At 41.8% G+C, this 21,104-nt stretch overlaps 1 protein-coding gene across 6 annotated transcripts in view; it reads right to left on the minus strand.

The window, feature by feature from the left end:
* Window positions 1–14,030, minus strand: part of LOC138749974 (uncharacterized) — a 60,894-nt gene extending 46,864 nt beyond the window's left edge. For 4 of the 6 annotated variants that reach the window (XM_069912099.1, XM_069912098.1, XM_069912097.1 and 1 more), the window contains exon 1: window positions 13,946–14,030. The gene's annotated coding sequence lies outside the window, so the exon portion shown is untranslated. The remainder of the gene's footprint in view (window positions 1–13,945) is intronic. The other 2 variants (XM_069912096.1, XM_069912095.1) reach the window with 1 other exon arrangement.
* Between the last annotated feature and the right edge of the window lie 7,074 nt (window positions 14,031–21,104).

Genomic DNA, 21,104 nt, shown 5'->3' on the forward strand with positions numbered 1-21,104 from the left:
TGTGTGGTGGTTTCCCACAGAATCTCCTGTTCATTGAGAGCTGTAACAGTGGGATAGATTCTACTGTCTCTTCACTTTGAGCCATGTCATCAGGACAAATTTCTGAAATTAGTGAGATTTCACAGAGTGGTGATTTAGTACAGTTTTTTTCAATGGATATGACTATATGATGATTGACAACTGTGCCATTGTAATAGAGATAATGACATGTATAAACAGTGAGATTGTGGCCACTGGAATCACAGTAGAATCGACGAAGTAATCACACAAGATGTTTTTAGGATGAATCAAACAGATTTACTCTTCATAACCTGCGCAACCTTTTAAAAGCCCGAATCGTGCGCTTGACACGCGCTGATGTCATCATGCACTGACATCACACGGCCAGTTTGATGCCTCCTGGGAGTTGTAGTGCCTGCATAGCACTGTTACACAGCACCATCCTCCCTCCCCCCACCCCCACCAAAACTTATAGAAAGGTTTGTCTGTCTTTTAGGTTGTCGACCTCTGTTACAGACTGTTGGCTGCTGCAGTGGTGAAGTCTTGTCCACATCAGCGGGTTTAAGCCTGTAAATAATGAATGACTGTGGCTTCCCCCCAATGTCCAAAACACAGATCGACCTAGTTTGTTTCAGTATCCTATAAGGTCCTTTGTAGGGCGTCTATGAAGGTTGACCAAGTGTTCCCCTTTGGACGAAGACATATTCACAGTTTTTGAGGGCTTCTGGCACAAAGGAAGAGTATTCTTCATGTGACAATGGTCTCCCTTGGCCTGCTCAACAGTTCCTTAGGATCATTGCTGGAGTTGGAATGGTAGGGGTCAAACACCCCTGGAACCACCAACAGTGTGCTGTACATGACCTCCACAGATGAAGCTTGGAGGTCCTCCCAGACAGCTCATCAGCCCAGATCGGGCCCTCTAACTGAGCCATCAAGGCTGACTTGAGATGTCGATGAAATATTTCTACCATTGTCCTGGGGATGATAGACGTTGGAGCAAGTAAGCGAGACAAGGCTATCCGCATCAAGGAGGTAAATTGTGGTACTCTATCCAAAGTTACATGCGCAAGTAAATCAAAGTGTCTGCAGTAGCATCTACCATAGGCACGGCCTCAGACCACCACATAAACCTGTCTATTACTGTAAAAAGATAATGGTATCCACTTGAAACAGGAAGTGGACCAACAACGTCTATGTGGATGTGAGTAAAACAGCGAGTAACTGCCGGGAAGGACTGCAGTGGTGCCTAAGTATGGTCGCTGAACTTTAGCTTTCTGGAAGGCAATGCAGGACCTCACCATTTGTGTAACATCGTTTTTAAGACCGTGCCACACGAACCCGTCGAAAACCATATGAACAGTCGATCTAATTGATGGATGTGAGAGACCATGCACAGAGTCAAATACTCAGTTTCCATAATAGTGTGGGTGTCCCATTGAAATTTCACTGAGGAGTAGTTTGCCATGAACTCCAAACTGGACATCCTTCAATTACAGGTTCATGATTGCACTCTGATAAGCATTCATCTCATGGTCATGTTCTTGGGCTATGGTCAAAGCTGTGTAGTCAATACCTTGATCTACAGACAAAATCTCAAGTGGAGCAGAGCAGTGTAATGATAGAGATCATTGTTGCAATGCAACTAGCAATGTCTTAACATTTGTATATATTTGGTTGCCACCAGGGGTTGACACAGAGCAAGAAACACACAGTGTGCAGATCTGTAATGGAGACTTGCAACCTCATGGCCTCATGTGCTGTTTACAACAACTTTAAAGTATAGAACCTTTTCCTTCATCCATGTGTTATCTTAAGAACTCACACATCCAAATACAAAACAAAACATGGTGTCAGGTGGGATGAAGGAAATTAGAAGGAAATACATTAAAAGGCAAAATCTAAAGTCAGCAGCTGATTAGCGAAGAAAAACCAACACAGTGAAAAATGGAAGGATTACATCCACCAGCAAAACTTCATCTGACAGGTAATGTGGCTGAAAATTGGAACAGATTTGAGAAACAGAAGCATAACGTGAATTTGGTGGACTGACCAATTCACTGATAAAAGACAGACTTGTATGTGGTATTCCAGGTAATAGTCTAAGGGAAAGACTGCTAAGAGAGCAAAATCTAGACATGGAAAAAGCCATAGCTTTCTGTAAGGCTACAGAAACTGTAAAAACGCAGGCAAAAGAGCTGTTCAGTGAAACTAGCTGCAACGTGACACAGTGAGCAAGAATAGATATCAACCATTGAACATAAAGTACGCCAAAATGGAAAGAGAGGCAAGGCCAGTGAGCAAAAATGAAAGGGACAATTGAAAGCCATGTCATTGACACCTACCAAAAAAATGCAATATGTGCAACAAAAGCAACCATTATGCCCGTTGCTGTAGGAACCAAGTGCAACAAAGCAAGGTTCAAGCAGTAGATGAAAGGGAGATAGAGGAATTCTATGTAGATGGTGTGACTGAAAACAAGAAGAAAACAGAGAATGGATGTTAAGATTAAAAGTGAATGACATACATTTCAGTTAAATTAGATACTGGAACACAAATTAATGCAATATCAGAGACTGATTTTAAGAAGATTAGACCCAGACCAAAGATGTATGGAACAAAAATGAAGGTAACAGGATATTCAGGAGAATGCATGGTCTAAGTGAAACACAAGGACAGAGAGCACATTCATCGTGGTACCGAAGGATGTACAGGCCATACTAGGTTTAACAGCCTGTGAAAAACTGAACCTGGTAAAAGGAGTCTTCGCTGTGGAAAATGAACTCAATGACCTATTTCAGGGTCTAGGCTGCCTTCCACAACACACGATCAGAGTGGATAAACATGTGCCACCGATAATATATGCAGAAATGTTCTATTTGTGTTTCAAAAGCAACTGCAAGCAGAGTTGGACAGGATGGAAAGTCTGAACGTGATTCAGAAAATAGATGAGCCAATGGAGTGGGTGAGTTCACTCGTTGTTGTGGACAAAAAGAATGGAAGGCTTAGAATTTGCCTGGATCCAAGAGATCTAAACAGAGCAATAAAGAGAGAACACTTTAAGCTTCCGACATGTGAAGAAATCATGTCACAGTTTGCAGAAGCAAAGTTTTTCAATGTTAGATGCATCATCAGGATTTTGGCAGTTGAAATTGGATGAAGCAAGTTCAAGACTATGCACATTCAATAGTCCATTTGGCAGATAGACATTCCTAAGGTGACCATTTGGAATTGCCTCAGCTCCTGAAGTGTATCACAAAACTATCCACGTGGTCTATGAGTACCTGGACGGAGTTGATATCTCAATGGATGACATCATAGTCTGGGGAACCACGAGAATGGATCATGATGAGAGACTAAGGAAAGTGCTGAAAGCAACAAGGAAAGCAAACCTGAAGCTGAATAGAGAGAAATGCCAGCTCGGAGTGACAGAACTAACATTTGTAGGAGATATTATTGGCAGTGAGGGCATCAGACCAGATCCCAGAAAGGTGTCTGCTATTGGGAACATGCCAAGGCCACAATGCAAAAAGGTTTAATGGAAGGGTCAACTATATGAGTAAATTCATTTCCAACCTCTCAGAAAAGATGGCTCCATTGATAAAACTAACAGAAAAGAACATTGAATCATGAGCATGAAAAGTCATGGAGTGAACTAAAGAAACTGCTTACAGAGGAACCAGTTCTGAGGTTTTACGACCCATCAAGATATCATCAGATGCATCAAATAGTGGGCTCGATGCAGTTCTTCTGCAAAAATATGATGACTGGCAACCCATTACGTATGCATCACGATCAATGACAGACAGGGAGACGCGATATACTCAAATTGAAAAGGAACTGCTCAGCATCACATACGCCTGTGAAAGATTTCGCAAGCAATCAGTGTAGAGACTGACCATAAGCCCTTGATTGCATTATTCCAAACACCATTAAATGAATGTCCACTTAGAATACAAAGAATGATGATTAGGCTGCAACACTATACAGCATACACTCCAGGTAAGCTAATATACACAGCAGACACTTTGTCTAGAGCTGTTGACATGAGAGAACCCGCAAACACCAAAATGGATGAAGACGTGAATGGTTTCGAGGACATGATCGCAAGTGCACTGCCCATATCAGATGCGAAAATGGAGCTCATAATATCAGAGACAAACAAAGATGAAACACTGAGACAACTGAGAAATAAACATCTTGGATGGATGGCCCAACATGAAGCAGGACTGCTCACCTGATGTTGCAGAGTACTGGAATGGCAGGGCAGAACTATTAGTGGTTGAAGACATCATCTACAAAGGAAACAAAATCCTTATCCCAAAGAGATGCTAAAAAGGATCCATGGAGGACATCTCGGAATTGAAAAGTATAAGAAAAGAGCACAAGAAGTGATGTACTGCCCAAGAATCAACAATGATATAACAAATGAAGAGTCCAACTGTACAATATGCTGGAAATATCAAGCAAGCAATCCTGCAGAACCAATAAAGCCACAGCCAGCATCATACAGACCTTACCAAAAGGTAGGCGCTGACCTATTAGAATGTCAAGGGAAGGACTATCTTGTAGTCACAGAATGAACACCACCACTGCAGATGTCTTCACAGACAAAGGACCCCAGTTTAGCAATTTAAAGTTCTGATAGTTTGCCAAAAAGTGGGACTTTGTACATACACGTCAAGTCCTCATTTTGCACAGTCCAATAGTCTAGTGGAAAAATCAGTACAAATAATGAAGACTGATATACAAGGCAAAAGATAGTGGAACGGACTTCTACCAGAGCATGCTAGTATACCACACGCTGCTCGAGTGTGGTATGTCACCAGCACAACACCTTATGGGACATGGGCTAAGATTGAACCTACCCATCCAGGAGAACCTCCTAAAAATAAAAGAGGAGGAGAAAGTGAGGAAGTTCAAAGAACAATAGAAAGAAAAGCAAAAGATTACTTTGACAGGGAACAAAAAACTTACTGGTGACCAAGTAAGACTAAAAGACAAAACAAACTTATGGACTCAGAAGGGAACCATGCTTAGTGAAGTCCAACCATTCAGACAGATGAAGGTGCTGTTCTGCAAAGAAATCGTTGAGATCTTCAAATGGGACCAGCCACAGTAGATGGATATTGTTGAACAACCTGAATACACATCTGAGAAGACGTCATCTGAGGCAACAGATTCAAGGACAATCAATCAGGAGATCGTCAAGACACATAAATCCTCCTAAGAGACTCATTGAGCAAATTTAAAGACTCCTGTTATAGAATGAAGTCGTGCTATCTTATTCACTCTTCAAGTTTTGATGTATGTAAATGTGAACACACAAAACAAGTTTTAAAAATGTTAACAATGTTGATAATAATGAAAATATAAGTTCTTGGTGTTAAAGTTAAAACTGCAGAGTTATACAAAGAAAACATGTTAGTTAAAAGTAAGCTACTATTGTTTTAAGAAAGAGAGATGTAATGATAGAGATCATTGTTGCAAAGCAACTAGCAATGCCTTACTGTTTGATTATACTTGGCTGCCATGAGGGGTTGACATAGAGCAGGAGACACACAGTGTGCAGAGCTGTAATGGAGTCTTGCAGCCTCATGTGCTGTTTACAACAACTTTAAAGCAAAGAACCTTTTCCTTCATCCATGTGTTGTCTTAAAACTCACACATATGAATACAAAATGAATCAAGCGGGAGTGTGTTCACTATTACATTGTCTTTTCTAGAAATATGTAGTATTTTGTGGAGAATTCTGAAATGAATGATAATTGCTATTGTTGAACTGACCAGGGCTTTGCAACCTTGGAAAATGCAAATGTTAAGGGCTTGTGGTCACTGTACATATGTCCTGGGTAAATTGTACCTCTCACTTTGTTCGTTTTAGATTGGTCACAGTGTTTGAGCTACCGAAAGAAAATAGATACACACCAAGAGCAGTTCAGTTTATACAAATGTTTATTACAAATTCAAAAGCTGATTTCAAACTACAATATGCTAGCCCTTCCCAACTATACTTATCAACGCCTGGACTGGTCTCAACTGCCGAAGCGAGGCAACGACTGCACACTTGTAGTAGGTTGTCGGGGCGCTGGTAGCAGCTTCTCCACCTCCCTCGACCGGGTCGTTGGCTGGACTCTAGAAGTTCTTCTTCTTGCTGAGAGATGTTGCCACTTCTTGGAGTCTCAAACTTCAGCAGCGGGACCATGGCTTATATTACCCAAAAACTGCTTACCCAAGCACCTATTCCCAGCACAGTAAGAAAGATAAGCGAGCAAGCTAGCATGCCTAGGCTTCTATCGAATAACGTAATTTTCAGCTTATCACTTTGAATACAATGGTTTATTTTGCATCACGGCTAGGCCTCTGACAGTTTGTGACCAAAACAAGCAGGAAGATTAAATGTTCTTGGTACACAGATGGCCTTTCGTCAGATAACTGCATCTCTGGCTCCTCGGTGAAATTTAGCTTATGTCTGCTGATTCTAAAAAACAAGCAAGTTCTCAGCCTTGCAGAAGCAAAGGCTGCAAAAGTAAAAAACACAGTTTAAATTTTCCATTACAACATAGTAAAACCTCTGCCCTCCAAAAAAATAACGCAAGTGTCGAATAAACAAGTAAATGGTAAAAAGTTCCTTATCTAAAGCACAGTATTTCTTTTCTGCTTCACAAAGATGGTGTCTGAAGAATGCTAACGGCTTCCATTACCCATTGACATAGTAATGAAGTGCACCTCCTAGGACCATACTGGAAATGTCTGAAGAAAGGGCAGTGGCTGCATTTAAAACTGGGTTACGGAGCATAGTGGCATGAGTCAGGAAACCTTTCGTCAAGAATACGTTGTTTCCCTGTTCAGTGTAATGGATGGTTCTGGCATTTCCGGACAATAAATCGAAAAGAGGCTTCATGATATGAACTGTTCCTGGAAGAAACCGCCGGTAAAAATTTACCATTCCCAAGAATTCCTACAGGTCTCAACTTTGGATGGCAGCAGAGTTGCGTCTTCCTGAGTAATCCTATACCTCAAGAAATCAATAATTTCTTGTCCAAAAACACATTTATCTGGATTGATGGTCAGTTCAAATTTTTGAAGACAAAGATGTTCCAAATATCTTTCCTTGGCCACTAAAATGCCGTCAAGGTAAATGAAGACATTAGTCATACCACGTCCTAAAGCATCAATCACCCAGTGAAATGATTGGATGGCATTCTTTAATCCAAATGGCATTCGTAAAAATTCACACAACCCAAACAGGGTAACTATTACTATTTTTGGAATGTCTTCTGGGTCTACTGGTACTTGGTGATAGCCACATACCCAGTCTATTTAGGAGAAGATCTTCGCTCCATGCAAATTAGCTGAGAAATCCTGAATATAAGGTATCGGATAACGATCCAGGATGGTGGTGTCATCAAGCCATCTGTAATCTCCACAAGGTCACCAACCGCCATTGTGTTTCTGGACTTATGTATTGGAGATGCCCAGGGACTGTCGGACCTACAAATTATGCCTAGTTTCTCCATTTTGGCAAACTCTTCCTTAGCTAAATGCAGCTTCTCTGGAGTGAAGCGATGTGCTTTAGCATGGATAGGAGGGCCCTGAGTACAAATGCAATGAGTAACACCAGGCTTTGCAGTGGAGGCAGAAAATTGTAGAGTAGTAATCTCAGGGAAATCTTCGAACAGCTCGGAGATTTCATCTACTGGTTTACCTAATGTTTGAAGGTGCAGAGCAAGGGTACAGACGTCTCCTAGAGGAATGATCTGAAAAGTAGCTCCATCTATTAGCTGACAAGGAATGAATGAGCCCAAAGAAAATCTGCACCAAGCAAAGGTCGGGATCCTGTTGCAATAATGAATGGCTAGTGTAGAGATGATTCTTGAACTGACATTCATCTTCCTGGAACTGTTAACTGCTTGAAGTCGCAGGTCCAGGGTAGGATGGTGTGTGTCAAAACCAGTGGGTGAAAATACACTCACTTCTGAACCCATGTCCACCAGAAATTTTCGCTGGGACAACTGGTCCCATACATACAGTAGCTTGCAGGTTTCTCACCAACTGCCACAGCCCTTACTGGCAGTTGGCCTGTGCATTTCCACCAAATGAGCAGGGTGGAAGGCACTTAAGGGCATTTACTCCCCAACGCCTGTGGTAATAACACTAAGATGAGGTGTTCACAGGCTGCTTGCTTGTCTTGGGGCATTGCCTGCTTGTAGGGAGTGATGTGCTAAGAGCACTAGAGTGTGATATGGGGTCAGTATCAGAGAGGTTGGTTGTGCAGATTTGTCTTTCCTTGCTGAGCTTTTTAACCAGCCATAGAATGTCTGCCTCTGCTGCTATAGCCCTTGGGTCTTCAAATTAACACTTGGAAAATAAGACCCTAATATTATCTGGCATTCGCTCTAAAAAGAACTGCTCGAATAACATATTGGGCCTTTCGCCAGCTGCCAGGAACAGCATTTCCTCCATTAGTTCTGAAGGGGCGCAGTCACCCAACTGTATTGGGAAGGGTTGTGGTTGTCATGTGTTCAGTGCTGCTCCCTACCTAGTCGGAAGACATACCAGCTGCCAATCAAGGTTTGGTTCCGCCCCACCCATCGGTGCACACCTTGCTTTTGGGCACATGTAAATTACCTGGACTGCACTCTCCAGCCTGCCTGTACTTGGCCTTGGGCCATTGGCTGTTGTAATTAGATTAACCCTCCTGCCACTGAGCTATTCCCCCTCCCCCCAGTAAATGATGTGGGCTTGTCCCTCCAGCACTATGTGTGTGTGTGTGTGTGTGTGTGTGTGTGTGTGTGTGTGTGTGTGTGTGTGTGTGTGTGTGTGTGTGTGTGTGTGTCTGCATCAGTTACCTTCGGTAAATAAAATCCTTCCCTACATCGAAACTGTGTTCAGAGTCCTTGCCTTTGAGACCTACCAAACCTGTTTCCTCACTCACAACACCAACCCATCGAGATGTAGTCATTTGGCTGCCCTTTTCATATGGTACAAGCCATATACATGTAATAAAAGTGCTTTTAAAGCATCATACCTGCTGGTATGTGGTAGATCCCATTGGAAGTCATCAACACTCTTAGCAATGGCCTGGTCCAGGACACTGACAAGATGGTAATAACAAGTGGTGTCCAATTCAACTTTGCGAAGGTGAAATTGTGGTTCATCCTGTTGGAACCACAGTTCAGGCTCAGTTGTCCTGAAAGGTGGCAGCTTCACAGCAACGGCTGCAGAGACCATGTTTATCCAAAAATATATTTTTGGACACATTGGGGTCACCAGTTATGGTCACTGGAATCACAGTGGACAGAACAAAATAACCACACAAGATATTTCTAGAGTGAATCAAACAGATTTACTCTTCATCATCCACGCCATCTTTTAAAATCCAAAATCACACAGTCAATACGTGCTGATGTCTTCATGCACTGATGTCACATGGCCGGTTTGATGCCTCCAGAGAGTTGTAGTGCCGCCATAGAGCTGCTGCAAGATCAATTTTGATCTGAAGTGACTTGTTTTCATGTTACAGTATTAGAATGGAGATTGTATTGTGGTGACTTCAAGAAGAATTATCGGAATACATGCTGAGAAATGCTGCTCAGTAATTATTCACCCATAAACCACATTAAGTATTCCTTTCAGAAACACAAAAACTGTACATGCTGGATGTAGTGTGCGTCAAAAGAACCAAAGACTTGTTGATCCAACCAAGGCTTTTATTAACTAAAAGACTGGAGCATATCACAAGTAGGTCGACCAGTTCAGAATGACCTGGTCTGGCTAGGAGCAATCCTTTAAGACCTGCCAATAGGTGTGGCTACACTCTCAGCCAATCACAGTCATCCTACACTACCATCTGTACATATGTACATAGACACATTGGTGATAGAATCTGTACTATCACACTGGAATTTTGAGAAAACTCAGGGGGCCAGATGGTATCCATGGGTAGAAATGGTCCATTAACATTCTGTGTTTGGGACTCTTTCTTGAGACTAAGGTAAAAAATGTGATATTAAGTTGGGAGGGTTCAAGCGGTGAGAGGATAAGGACAGTAGGTGTGAGGGATGGAGAAAGAAGTAGAAAAAGGAGGTAGAAAAAGTTATTGAGAAGAAGTACAAGAGGAAGTAAAGAAGAGATGGAAACAGTGGAATTAAATGGAGGTGGGGATGTTGTAAAATTAGAAAAATCCACATTTATATCATTATGTTTAAGGCTGTCCAGGAGGAATATAATATGTCATTTGTCATATTTATGTTTGGCATCAGCTTGACAATGGATAAGCTAAGGACAGATACAGTAAGTGGTTGTTCAGGTTCAGACGCACTAACAGCATAGGTGTCCACTGTGAGACCACTCAATCTGCAGTTGGTCTCACCAATTTAGAGGAGGCTGTAGATTAGGTTGACAGTATGCCTCACCTGGAAGGTCTGTTGCATGGTGGTGATTGGAGAAATATAGGAAAAAGTTCTACAGTTTCCGCAATTACACATTTCTTGACTTACCACGGACCACCTGTAACAAACCCATCAATAACCAGTGGTCCATGGACTGCAGGTGGTGAAATACTGGTCTTGGTGATGCATTTGATGTGTGTTGAAATTGTTCACAAAATGCATCATGTTAAGAGCAGAGTGTCTATAATGCATTATGTAATATGGTGATGGATAGCAATCTCCTGGAATGAATTCCAAAGACATTGTTACATATGACACACTAATGTATCCATTAATCAAAGAGTAATGGTTAGAACAGTTATTATTAGATTTGAATTCATAACATGGTGATTCTTCAAAGTGGGAAATTAAATTATTTCATACTTTGATTAAAAATAAATGTGTTCTGATGTACCCATGAATCAAAGTGCTATTAGAATGAATTTGATGTCGTGGTGGGTGCAAACATTATTATTGGAATGAGTTCAATAATTTGAAAAATGAAAGCAATGATTTGCAGTAATAGAACATAGAACAGAGAACACTACAGGCTTTTCGGCCCTCGGTGTTGTGCTGGCTCATATATCCCTTCCTAAAAGTACATACTAGACCCTCCCCACTCTATAACCCTCTGTCTTTCTTTCATCCAAGTGTTTGTCTTAAGAGTCTCTTAAATGCCCCCAGTGTTTCAGCCTCCATCGCCATCCCTGGAAAGGCATACCAAGCACCCCCAACTCTCTGTTTTTAAAAAAAACTTACCCCTGATGCCTCCCCTAAACTTCCCTCCCTTCACTTTGTGCATACGTCCTCTGGTATTTGCTGATCCTGCCCTAGGAAATAAGTGGTGGCTGTCCATGTCTCTCATAATCTTGTAGACCTCTATCGTCTCCTCTCATCCTTCTGCGCTCCAAAGAAAAAGTCCCAGCTCTGCGAACCTTGTCTCATAAGGCAACATCCTTATAAATCTCGTCTGCACCCACTCCATAGCTTCCACATCCTTCCAAAAATGAGGTGACCAGAACTGAACACAATACTCTGTGGTCTCAACAGAGATTTGAAGAGATGTATCATGACCTCTTTACTCCTGAATTCAATCCCTCTATTAATGAAGCCCAGCATTGCATAGGCCTTCTTAAATATCCTATCAACCTGTGCGATGTCCTTGAGGGATGTATGGATTTGCACCGCAAGGTCCCACTTTTCATCCACATTCTTAAGTAACCGACCATTAACCCTGTACCAAGCCTTCTGGTTTGTCTTTCCAAAATGCATCACATCACACTTATCCATCTGCCACATTTCTGTCCAACTCTACATCCTGTCTATATCCTCTTGTAACCTTTGACAACTTTCCGCTCCATTCACAACTTCTCCAACCTTCATGTAATCCGCACACTGACTGACTCATCCATCTGTTTTTTCATCCAGGACATTTCTAAAAATCACAGAGCAGAGGTCCCAGAACAGATCCCTGTGGAACTCCACTAGTCACCGACATCCAGGCAGAATACTTTCCTTCCACTACTGCTCTCTGCTTTCTTCCTGACTTTCTGGATGAGTCTCTCATGATGGGATCTTGACAAATGTCTTGCTAAAATCCATGTTTACCACATCTACCTCCCTACCCTCATCAATTTTTTTGTTACCTCCTCAAAAAACTCAATTTGACTCGTGAGGCCTGACCTTCCTTTCACAAAGCCATGCCGACTATCCTTCAGTAGACTGTATTTCTCCAAATGCTCATAGATCCCATCATTAAGAATCTTCTCCATTAGTTTACACACCCCTGACGTAATTCCCAGGATGCTCCCTATTACCTTTTTAAACAAGGGGACTATATTTGCCATTCTCCAATCCTCCAGCACCTCCCCTGTGGCCAAAGAGGATTCAAAGATTATAGCTACTGCCCCAGCTATCTCTTCCCACTGCAGCCTGGGGTATATGGGTAAGTCCCTGGGGACTTCTCAAACTTGATGTTTTTAAGAAGATCCAACATGTCCGCTTCCTTAATCTCCACATTTTCCAGCACACAGCCTGTCCTATTTCATCCTCACCCTGATCAAGTTCCATTTCTCTTGTGAATTCTGACACAAAGTATTCATTTAGGACCTCCCCAACCTCCTCCACCTCCAGGCACATGTTGCCTCCTTTATCTTTTAGTGGCCCCATCTTCATTCTCCTCATCCTTCTGTTCTTCACATACACTTAAAAATGAACTCTACAAAATGATGATAGATAGTGTTATTCTTACAACAAACTCAAAAGTGTGATTAATTACAGCATTGTTGTTAAAATATACTCAGAATCAAAATCAGGATTTACTGTTACGGACAAGTCTTGAAATTCGTTGTATTGCAGCGGCATCATAGTGCAAACATTCATATTATAACCATCTTACAATAGTACCATAAAAAATAAAAATAATAGTGCATGAGAAGTCAGGCAGTGTCTTTGGTTCATTGATCATTCAGGAACCTGATGGCGGTGGGGAAGAAACTGTCCTTGTGCCACTGAGTGCTCGTCTTTAGGCTCCTGTATTTTTTCCCCCAATGGTAGCAGAGTGAAGAGAGCATGATCTGGGTATTCCTTGGTATTGTAAATTGGAATACAGTTTCACCATTGAATTCCAAAGTGTGGTTAGAGATATTTCATGGTTTGTTTAGACCTGTGATGTTAAACTAGTTCTCACCCACAATTATGTAGCCCAAATACCAGAATGGGTTCTTGATGATGAGTTTGATCTGTGCCATTGGAATGATTTACGAAGAACATTTTGTGCAGCTTTGGTGCATTCTCATCGAAGCTTTTTTGTTTAATTATCCATTGCAGTAAAGTCCCTGTTATCTATAATTCAACTAACTGGAAGCCAAAATAACGAAAAATAAATATGTAAAAAATACAAAAGTGTAAAATTGGTGCCTCCTGTAGTCAGTTCTGCAATCCACACAACACACAATCTCAAGCAACCAGCAAATTCACTTATCGGGCATCTACCAAACCCCAAAGATGCTGAATGCAGGAGTTTTATTGTATTTATCAGGCAGTGGTAAGCACCTTCTTGGTGAAGATAACTTGAAAATGATGTTGAGGAAGATGGTTTACATTTAAACAAGACAATAATGAAGAAAGAAAGTCTGACTTGGAGAGAAACCTCTCAGTTGGAGGTGTTTCAAAATAATTAGTGTACATGCTTATCCACTGAATCATAACACATCGGCCCAACCTCCTCATGCTAATCAGTCCATAACCCTTCATGCTTCTTCCATCTATGTACCTGTCCAAATTCCTCTTAAATGTTAAAATTGAGTGGGGGGTGATGTCACGCTGATGGAGTAGTGGCTGGAGAAGAATAGAGAAAAAAAGAAGAAAAAACAAAGCTGGACAGAAAAAACAGAAGGCCTGAAAGATAAAGAAACCAAGAAAATCCAAGAGACGGCACCAAAAATGGAAAAGACCAGAGAGACAGATAAAGAAGAAGACAGGAAAACAGTAGAAAGAAAACAGGTAGGCCTTACCTTAAAAATGAACATCTAATCCCCAAAGACATTGAACACACAGCTGGGCAATGGCCTTCCTCGGACCGAACTACAAAAAGATGCGCAATCGTGCATGCGCAAAGAATTGCGCATGCGCGGTACACATAACAAACAAGACACTGATGGGAGGGGGGCCCAGCAATGAAATAAAAACGAACTGTCAGAAAGAATCGGGCAGATGACATCACGGCAAGAAGAGGTGAACAGAAGACAAGAGAAGGAGTTAGAGAGAGAAGAAAAAGAAGAAGATAAAAACACACAGAAAAGAGGAAAGTAAAAAAGATAAATAGTTAATAGAGGATATTTTGATGAGCAAATGAAGACATTAAAAGAAATTTTAACAACAGAATTTAACACAATAAAAATAAAAATGGAAAAAGCCAAAGATATATCTGCCATAGCAGATATAGGAAAAAGAACAGATGAAGTGGAAGAAAGTCAGAAAGCCGTCGAATTAGAAATGAATGAACTAAAATAAAAACTAAAAGGTAAAGACAAAGAAATTAAAGAGATGCAAGATCTGTTAATTCAAAAAATTGATGCATTAGAGAATTATAGCAAATGAAACAATATAAAAATAGTAGGCGTACAAAAAGACATATAAGGATCAGACATAAAAGGATTCATATAAAGATGGATCCCACAAGTCTTGGAAGCAGAAGAACTACAAGGCAAAATAGAAATTGAAAGAACACATAGAACATCGGCACCAAAGCCTTATTCAAACCAAATATCACATTCCATAATAATAAAGATACTAAGACACACAACAAGAGGTAAAAGAACAGATGAAGTGGAAGAAAGTCAGAAAGCTGTGGAATTAGAAATGAATGAACTATGAATGAACATTTACATATTACCAATTGAAAACTTATCTAAAAGATAAACTGGGAAATAACTTGAGATTACCAGAAAGTAGCAACAATAATCATTTTTTTAAAAATTACAAACATGTACATCAAATTGCAATATAAAGAAGAGGATGAAATAAAGTATAAACTGAAACAAAGTTGGAAAAAGATTTAAACACAGAGATAAAGAATGAAACATGGGAGAAGTTATGTATAGGAACAATGAGGAATTCGATTGTTGGGCATTATCAGTAGCCCAATAATGATGCAGACAGAAGACTGAGGGGAACGATAGGTCCATTACTCTCTGGAAAGCAGAAACGCCGTTAGTAACGCCAAAGGGTACCCGCAGGAAGTAGAAAAGTTTCCCATCGGCTTCGAATTCAGTATAGATTTGATTGCTCGGACGGAGGGGAAATTGGTGGTAAGCTGACTTGAGGTCAATGGTTGAAAAAATTCTATATTTGGTGACCCTATTGACCAAGTGGGTATGCATCCAGCTGGATAAAGCAGTTGATGGTTTGACTATAGTCAATTACCATCCGGTACTTGACTGCCCCTCTGCCCATGAGGACCTGTGCTCTCCAGGGACTGGAGATAGGGACTCTGCCAGGAGTCACTGAACCTCAGCCCGGATGAATTGCATATTCTCCGAACTATAGCGCTGATGATAGGTTTGCAATCTGGGGTGAGGTTCGCGAACAGCGATGGAGGGGGTACCCTTAAGGTGGTGAGGCCACAGATCATAGGCGGGGACCGAGTGCCAGGACCGCTGGATGGTGCCGAGGACCGAGTGCCCATACCGCTGGACAGTGCCGGGGATTGGGTGTTGGGGCCACAGGACGGTAACGAGGGCCGGCCATTTGGTCAGGTATGGTCATCTGAACACTAAGGGCTTCAAATGGTCAGTGGTATTTGGGGGCCTCTGAACCACATCATCACACTCCTAAACTGACTCTGAAAGTTAAGGCCTAGGAGGATTAGTGCGCAGAGGCAGGGCATGACTAGTAAAACAAAGTCGTTATAACATTCACCCCACCCCACCCCAACCATCAACGACATTACACAATACCCCTGAATACTCGCCTGTTGGTCCCTGGCCGCCATTGAAACCATCCTGGTCATGGGTCGGACTGGGATGGAGAATCTCTGGAACACATCAGGGTGTACGAAGCTTTCTGTACTGCCGCTATCAAAAAGACAGTTAATTTTATGTCCATTCACCTCGATCTGCATCATTGAGTTCGAGATCGGATAAGGACTGGCTTGATTTAATGTCACTGAAGCGAGGAGTGGCGTTTCTTCATTGTCATCATTGGTGGGAAGGCCCGCCCAAGAAGGTGACCTCCATGTTGACCATGTAGCAGCGGATGAAGAAGAAGCCAGAAGTGGAGTTGAGGCGGCCGGAAGTGAGGTATATTGAATCATACAGTGGGTGGTAAGATGGCGTTCCCCTCACCGCACATGCGGTCAGCACCAGAAGCTCTTTGGGAAGGCACGCCATGCTGCTCACTGGCTGCGATCAGGACCTGCAGACACTTCTATCCGTTTTCAGCTATCCCCAAGCTTCAATGATCGCCAATGGGGACAAAAGCTAAGGTAACAGTTACTCACCAGTCTCAAGATGGCGCTGGTTCGACCCATTCTGCGGAGGAAGGAGCACGCTCCCGAGATGTCGGGGATGAGCCTGGAGGCTTTCTACAAAGAACTCTCCCGTTGGAAGAGACAGGAGCACGGAGGAAGAAGATTCCGACGGCAGGCATGCAGTCTGCAGCAACTATGCACTTGGGTGCCACTGTTAATTATGGAGAACTCCGTAATTTTATTTAAAAAATGATCTACGGGGGGGACAGCAGCGATGACCCCCCTGAGGAAGTCGGGGGGGGGTCATCATTGGGTGTCCAAACTCGCAGTAAAACAACTAGAATGCTACCTTTTGAAGAGCAACAAGAAGAAGACTTACCTTACTCTACTGCTGTGCAGGAAATGGAAGAAGAGCTGGAAGAAATTGAGTTACAAATTATGGAACCAGATCCTGTAATTCAAACTGCACCTCAGCCTGTTTACATGATGTTTGAAGGTATTGCTTCCTATTTGGATGTTATTACTGGTCAATTGAACCAGGTAGTTCAAATGAATACTGATATAATTTCAGACTTAAATGTGGTTAAGGCAGAAGTTAAAGAAAACTGGGAAAACTTCAAAAAATTTGAAGCTTCTCTTTCTGAATGTAAACAATGGGTACATTCCAATACAGAAACAATAGTAAAGGTGGAAAGAGCTTTAAGAAGACCACCTTCAGCCGTCAAGAGCTGTGATAGTTCGTTGTTTGAATTGTTTGAATAGAGAGACAATTCTTCGACTTGAAGTTCAAGATGCAAGACAAAGGCAAACTCCAATGATGAATCAGAATAGTAGAGTTTTCTTCTACCCTGATTTGAGTCAAGATATTATCCGACACCGACATGAATTTAATCCAGTTAAAGATGTTTTATGGCGTAAAGGTTACAAATTTGCTTTTCATTATCCTGCTCTGTTGAAATTGTTTTATGGAAATTATCAGTTTCAATTTTTTGAGAGTGAGCATAGGGAATGGTTTTTGCTCATTAGTTACCAGATGTCAGAGGTCAAAGAAAGAGTCCACCATTATCTCCTAAAAGAAAATCTGATAGACTTGGAAATAGACAAAATGGCAGAAATGGAAAGAACGGGAATGGAAAGAGTTCATCTACTCTTGAAATGAGTTCACCATCTGGACTGGAATCTCAAGGCTGATTTTTTTGGTAGTATGTTAATATTTCTGACGAGCTGGCTGGGGAGGAGGGGATTGCACTAATTTCTTTGTTAGTCATCAGTCACTAGTGGGTAATCCACATCCAGTTTTTTTCGGGAGTTACTACCTTTTGGTATTTTTTTTTGTTGTTTTATTTTCTCTTATTAATGAATATTATTTTTATTTGGAGGGCTTATATATTTTAATTTGACGGTTCTATATATAAATTTATTTTTTCTTTTCTTTTTTTCTTTGTTATTATTAATTTTGTGACTATTTTTTGTATCTAGCAATTGTATTAGATATGTTGAATTTGAAATTTGCTACCTTTAATGTTCAGGGATTAAATAATCAGATCAAGCGTAAGCGAGTTTTGGCTTACATTAAAAAGATGAAGATTGATATTGCTTTTTTATAGGAGATGCATTTGAATGAAAAAGCAAGTATGAAATTGAAGAGGGATTGGGTTGGACATGTTTTTTTTCTTTTTCATTTAATTCCAAAGCTAAGGGAGCAGCAATTTTGATACATAAAAAATTATATTTTGAATTACAATCAATGGAAATGAATGCAGGACGTATTCTTAAGTTGAATGGTAAGATTTTTAATGAATTTTGGACTTTACTTGACATTTATGCACCAAATGTGGACGATGAAGCATTTATTTCAGATGCATTTCTGTTTCTGCGACAAGCTAATGAAAATGTTCTGGTTCGAAGAGATTTTAACTGTGTTTTGGAAATTTTTTAAAATCATTCATCATATGTATTTTTCTTATTGAACGAATAAATAAAGTTATGAAAAAAAGTCCAGAAAGGACAGTTTATCCTCTATGATTGTGTACAGTGCTGAGCTGAGGTCGTGAGATACTGTACATTCGGGTGAGAACTCCCAGCCACCTACTTTATTTGTTGGAAGGTCACCCTTTTACCATTTATACAGACCACCAGCCACTTATGTATATCTCATGAACAAGCGCCCACCACTATTTACCATGTCAAGTCTGACTTGGATTTCCTCCTACAATTTTCCTCTGACATCTAGCACATTCAAGTGAATTCAAATACGGTGGCTGACACCATATCCAATCAAGGTGTAGAAGCCTTACAATTGACGTCTACCATCGATTTCACTGCCATTGTTTGTGCACAACACACTGATCCCAATCTCATCCAGTGTCACCAGATCAACACAGGTCTCAACTTGAAAGGCTTGTGCGTTGGTGACTCAGGTGAAGCACTGGTTCGCGACACTTCCACCAGTAGACCAAGAACCTTTCTATCTGCAATAATATGCCAATAACTTTTCAATGCCCTCTACAACTTACCTCATCCAGGCAGGAGAACATCGGTCAGGTTGATTATGGAACAGTTTACCTGGCCTCACGTTAAATGGGATGTTGGATTATGGGCACAGACTTGCTTGCCGTGTCAGTGGTCTAAAATCTCCAGTCACACAAAATTCAGATTTGGAGATTTTCCTATTCCAGATCCACATTTTGATCACTTCCACCTGGACTTGGTCAGTCCACTCCCATCATAAAGAGGATATACTTATTTATGCACAAGCAAGGACAGTTCCTTTGCACCTATTGTCTGCTCCTGCTGCTTTGCATGGGTTCACCCTACATAGGATCCTCCTCCCCTTAGCCATAGCTATGCGAGGTGTCTGTTTTTTGGGGGAGACGAAGGCTTTCTTCGCTGTCACTTTGTTTTTTCTCATCAAACCGTATGTAGAAGGTATTGAACTTGTCCAGAAAGGAGTTATCATTGTTGCTGCCCCGCAGGGTTATGCTTTGAATGTCCTGCCATATGCACCTCGTGCTGCCAGTGTCTCACAGGTGTGTCTGGATCCTCTCTGTGTGCACCCATGCTTTGCCTTCCTGATTGCATGGGAGAGTTCAGCACTTGCTGATCTTGTCACCCAACCTGAAGACAATGTCACGAGCTCTGAGAAATTCACGAACCTGTGATTTCTTGATTTGCCCTGGCTGTGTAGCGTTTGATCCCTGGAACATCCTCAATACACTTGCCCATGTATTTGGACCCTGAGCTCATATACTCATCAGTGTTGATAAGGTGATTGTAGGTGGCTTTCTCCCTGAATTCACTCCAGTTGTGCATTAGAAGCAGTCCTGTGAGCTGGTTTGACTCAATTTACCAGTGGTCTGTATGCAGGTATCAGCAGAATGGACATGTAGACTGAGTATCCAAGGTAGGAGTGGGGGGCCCCCTTGTACACTCCGGGGAAATTAGCGTAAACCAGATATTCCCTCCTCTGCTTGCAAAGTTGACATGTTGTTGGAACTTCAGCAGGACTGTTTTTAAGTTGGTGTTTTTGAAGTCACCAGCAACAATAATACAACCATCAGGATAAGTAGCCTGGGTTTCACAGATGGCCTTGTAAATCTCTCTCAGGGCTTCCCCTGCATTTGCAAAAAAAGAACGTAAACTGCTGTAATTGGAGTGGCTCTGGGTTCCCATGGTAAGTACTTCACCATTAAGAACTCTATCTCTGGTGAGCAGTGGGCATTTAATTATTGTTTAAATTTAGACATACAGCACAGTAACAGGGCCTTCTGGCCCATGAGCCCGTGCTGCCCAACTACACCCAATTGACCTACAACCCCCGGTATGATTTGAAAGGTGGGAGTTAACTGGAGCCCCTGGGGAAAACCCACGTAGACATGGGGAGAACATACAAACTCCTTACAGACATTGTGGGATTCAAAGCCTGGTCCCAATCGCTGGTGCTGAATCTATGCTGTGCTAACCACACTGCCCACTACTGAGACTTTCATACAGCAGCCCACATTTTAATGTAGATACACAAACCTCCTCCGAGGGTCTTAATAGAAGCAGCAGAATTTCTGAGTGCCCAAAAGATGATAATGCCTTCGAGCTGGATGCAGGGCTGGATTATTGTAGTAGCCAGAGTAGCAAATGCTACAGGCCCTGTAATTTCAAGGGCCCCCATGTATATGTTCTATGAATTATGTGAAAATTTTTCATTCTCATCTTTGTGCAGTGGCTACGAGAAACCACACTGATTATCTGTGTTAATAACCCTGATTAAAGGTGATCATTGGCTAAAATCACTAAACTTACATTTAATCAGGATTATTAACACAGACAGCTCACACAACGGCTCAATGAGGGAGCAATAGCTGTCTTGGTTAACCACAATTCCCCTCGCAGCTGGAACTGCTCTGCGTTTCCCAGGCGCTGACACTAGCAGAGTGGTTCCAGCCGCATAGGGGATTATGGGTAACTATTGATCCTGCCAGCAGCGACACAAGCTTTGTTATAACAAAATGTGTAAGTGTGGCAGCTCACCACAAGGCAGGCGAACTGGCCCCGCTTGTAAGCCACGTGGCGGGGCAGTTGGCTAAAATGGTGTCATTGGGGGTTTCCCTTCCTTCCAGCTCTGGGCTCAGAAACCAGCGCTTGGGGACCACATAATGCCCGGGTGACGTCAGCGCCCTCCAACGTGGTTCTCAGCCAGGTCAGGGCTG

Source organism: Narcine bancroftii, chromosome 14 (assembly GCF_036971445.1).
Source record: "Narcine bancroftii isolate sNarBan1 chromosome 14, sNarBan1.hap1, whole genome shotgun sequence".
Lineage (NCBI taxonomy): Eukaryota > Metazoa > Chordata > Chondrichthyes > Torpediniformes > Narcinidae > Narcine > Narcine bancroftii.